The sequence below is a fragment of the Lolium rigidum genome, chromosome 7 (assembly GCF_022539505.1).
Source record: "Lolium rigidum isolate FL_2022 chromosome 7, APGP_CSIRO_Lrig_0.1, whole genome shotgun sequence".
Lineage (NCBI taxonomy): Eukaryota > Viridiplantae > Streptophyta > Magnoliopsida > Poales > Poaceae > Lolium > Lolium rigidum.
Genome location: NC_061514.1, coordinates 135,431,477 through 135,436,112, shown reverse-complemented (window position 1 = coordinate 135,436,112; position 4,636 = coordinate 135,431,477).

The window sequence follows — 4,636 nt, the reverse complement described above, 5'->3', positions numbered from 1 at the left end:
TATGATGTCTCGTGAGTAGTTCGTTTAGTTCCTGAGGACATGGGTGAAGTCTAAATGTTATTAGTGAATTATGTTGGTTAGTATTCAATGTTATGATATTTAAGTTGTGGTGTTATTCTTCTAGTGGTGTCGTGTGAACGTCGACTACATGACACTTCACCATTTATGGGCCTAGGGGAGTGCATCTTTTATTCGTTTGCCAATTGCGGGGTTGCCAGAGTGACAGAAATCTAAACCCCCGTTGGTATATTGGTGCAGGAGGGATAGCAGGATCTCAGAGTTTAAGGCTGTGGTTAGATTTATCTTAATTACTTTCTTGTAGTTGCGGATGCTTGCAAGGGGTATAATCACAAGTATGTATTAGTCCTAGGAAGGGCGGTACATTAGCATAGGTTCACCCACACAACACTTATCAAAACAATGAAGATTAATCAGCTATATGAAGCGGAAGCACTAGACTAAATTCCCGTGTGTCCTCAAGAACGTTTGGTCATTATAAGTAAACAAACCGGCTTGTCCTTTGTGCTAAAAAGGATTGGGCCACTCGCTGCAATTACTTCTCTCGCAATTTACTTACTTGAACTTTATTCATCTGCTATATTAAAACCCCCTGAATACTTGTCTGTGAGCATTTACAGTGATTCCTTCATCGAAACTGCTTGTCAACACCTTCTGCTCCTCGTTGGGTTCGACACTCTTATTTATCGAAAGTACTACGATACACCCCCTATACTTGTGGGTCATCAAGACTATTTTCTGGCGCCGTTGCCGGGGAGATCAAGACACGCTGCAAGGGGAGTCTCCACTTCTAATCTCTTTACTTTGTTTTTGTCTTGCTTTACTTTACTTTATTTACTGCTTTGTTTGCTCATTATATCAAAACACTAAAAAATTAGTTGCTAGTTTTACTTTATTTACTGTCTTGTTCTCTATATCAAAAACACAAAAAAATTAGTTACTTGCATTTTTTACTTCTGTTATCATGTCTAGCTCTGCACCTGTTACTTCTTCACCTGAGGAATTATTCTTCACTTTTAAACAAGGAGATGAGGAGATTTTTAAAGATGCTTGGTCCAGAATTTTCGATTCTTATCGTAAAGCTGAACCTCAAATGACTCTAAGTTTGCTCCTTAGTAACTTTTATTTTGGGCTTATGATTCGCTATAGATATACCTTGGATGCTGTACTGGGAGGAGATTTCCTTCATTGCAACGGTGATCAAGCTTTTAATGCCATAAAAAAATTGGTTGCATCACATAGTTCAGCTAATAACTTTGATTCAGCTCTTATTAGCATCTATAATAGATTAAACACCCTTGAGACAAGTGCATCTTGGTTGAAAGAAAATTATAGTTATGTTCGTAACCGTCTTGATCAAGTTTTAGTGAACTCTGAACCTTCAACATGGGACCCTACTATTAAAGTTGTTATTGGTGGTGAAACTTTTCATGCCAATTGTGATATTATGTCTGAATTTTGCCTTATGCCTAAGAGTATTTATGAATCTTTGACACTTTGGGGACTCGTTGAAGGGGGAGAAGGAATAGCCCTTATTGATAACTCTGTTATAATCCCTAAGGGAATAGCCGAGGGTGTGCATACAACCATTCTTGGAAGAACAATATTCACTCATTATCTTGTTATTGAATGTGTAGGAACAGGACAAATCACACTCGGAAGATCCCTGCTGAAACTATTGGGAGCAGTCATAAATGTGGGAGAAGGCACCGTAAAATTCACCTCTACGCCAGGAGGTAGACATGTATTCCCTAAATCAAAGGGTAAGAAAAAGAATAAGAAAGGTGGGCGCAATGCCCGAGGTAATGATTCATCTCTTGACAATACTTGATTCACACTTTCTGCGCCTAGCTCAAAGGCGTTAAAGAAAAGCGTTTATGGGAGACAACCCATTATTTTACTTCTGCACTTTTGTTTTATATTTGAGTCTTGGAAGTTGTTTACTACTGTAGCAACATCTCCTTATCTTTATTTTATTGCATTGTTGTGCCAAGTAAAGTCTTTGATAGTAAAGCCAATACTAGATTTGGATTACTGCGCAGAAACAGATTTCTTGCTGTCACGAATTTGGGCAGTAGTCCCTGTAGAAAAATCAAACAAAATCTGCCAATTTACATGCGTGATCCTCAGATATGTACGCAACTTTCATTCAATTTGGGCATTTTCATCTGAGCAATTCTGGTGCCACTTTAAAATTCTTCTTTACGAACTGTTCTGTTTTGACAAATTCTGCCTTTTATTTCGCATTGCCTGTTTTGCTATGTTTGATGGATTTCTTTGTTCCATTAACTTTCAGTAGCTTTGAGCAATGTCCAGAAGTGTTAAGAATGATTATTTCACCTCTCGAATATATGAATTATGCACTCGACCCTTTAATGAGTTTGTTTCGAGTTTGGTGTGGAGGAAGTTTTCAAGGGTCAAGAGAGGAGGATGATACAATATGATCAAGAAGAGTGAAAAGTCAAAGCTTGGGGATGCCCCCGTGGTTCATCCCTGCATATTTTAAGAAGATTCAAGCGTCTAAGCTTGGGGATGCCCAAGGCATCCCTTCTTCATCGACAACTTATCAGGTTCCTCTAGTGAAACTATATTTTTATTCCGTCACATCTTATGTGCTTTACTTGGAGCGTCTATTTGTTTTTATTTTTGTTTTTGTTTGAATAAATCGGATCCTAGCATTCTTTGTTTGGGAGAGAGACACGCTCCGCTGTTTCGTATGAACACATGTGTTCTTACCTTCATCTTTAATGTTCATTGCGAAATTTGAACTACTTCATTCATTGTTATATGGTTGGAAACAGAAAATGCCGCATGTGGTAAATAGTTTAATGTCTTGAATAATGTGATACTTGGCAATTTTTGTGCTCATATAGATCTTGTTTAAGCTCTTGCATCATGTACCTTGTACTCATTAATGAGTAACTACATAGAGCTTGTTAAAATTTGGTTTGCATGATTGATCTCTAGAGTCTAGATATTTTCTGGTTGAGGTGTTTGAACAACAAGGAGCCAATGTAAAGTCTTATAATAGCTACAATATGTTCATATGTGAGCTTTGCTGCACCTTTTATACTTGAGTTTGCTTCAAACAACCTTGCTAGCCTAGCCTTGTATTGAGAGGAATTCTTCTCGTGCATCCAAATCCTTGAGCCAATAACCATGCCATTTGTGTCCACCATACCTACCTACTACATGGTATTTCTCCGCCATTCCAAAGTAAATTACTTGAGTGCTACCTTTAAAATTTCTATTCTTTACCTTTGCAATATATAGCTCATGGGATAAAATAGCTTAAAAACTATCGTGGTGAAGAATATGTACTTATGTGTCTTATTTCTTAGTAAGTTGCTTGTTGAGCGGTAACCATGTTTTCTGGGGACGCCATCAACTCTTTTACCTTTGTTTAATATCATGTGAGTTGCTATGCATGTTCATCTTGTCTGAAGTAAGGGCGGTTTTCACAATCAAATGGTTTGAGTATGCATACCGTTAGAGAAGAACATTGGGCCGCTAACTAAAGCCATGAATCATGGTGGAAGTTTCGGTGTGGACAGCTAATCCTCAATCTCTTATGAGAATAATAAGCTGTTGTTGAATGCTTATGCATTAAAGAGGAGTCCATTATCTGTTGTCTATGTTGTCCCGGTATGGATGTCTAAGTTGAGAATAATCAAAAGCGAGAAATCCAATGTGAGCTTTCTCCTTAGACCTTTGTACGGGCGGCATAGAGGTACCCCTTTGTGACACTTGGTTGAAACATATGCTATGCAATGATAATCCGTGTTAATCCAAGCTAATTAGGACAAGGTGCGAGCACTATTAGTATACTATGCATGAGGCTTGCAACTTATAAGATGTCTTATACATAACTCATATGCTTTATTACTACCGTTGACAAAATTGTTTCTTGTTTTCAAAATAAAAGCTCTAGCACAAATATAGTAATCAATGCTTCCCTCTGCGAAGGGCCTATCTTTTACTTTATTGTTGAGTCAGTTTGCCCATTCTTTCTATCCCAGAAGCAAACACTTGTGTCAACTGTGTCCATTGATTCTTACATGTTTACTTATTGCAATTGTTATATTACTTTGTGTTGAAAATTATCCATGAGATAAACATGTTGAAGTTGAAAGCAACCGCTGAAAATTAATCATCCTTTGTGTTGCTTCAATGCGTTTACTTTGAATCTATTGCTTTATGAGTAACTCTTATGCAAGTCTTATTGATGCTTGTCTTGAAAGTATTATTCATGAAAAGTCTTTGCTATATGATTCATTAGTTTACTCATTATCTTCATCATTGCTTCGAATCGCTGCATTCATCTCATATACTTTACAATAGTATGATCAAGATTATGATAGCATGTCACTTCAGAAATTATCTTTGTTATCGTTTACCTACTCGAGGGCGAGTAGGAACTAAGCTTGGGGATGCTTGATACGTCCCAAACGTATCTATAATTTCTTATGTTCCATGCTACTTTTATGATGATACTCACATGTTTTATACACATTATATGTCATTATTATGCATTTTACGGCACTAACCTATTGACGAGATGCCGAAGAGCCGGTTGTCTGTTTTACGCTGTTTTTGGTTTCAGAAATCCTAGTAAGGA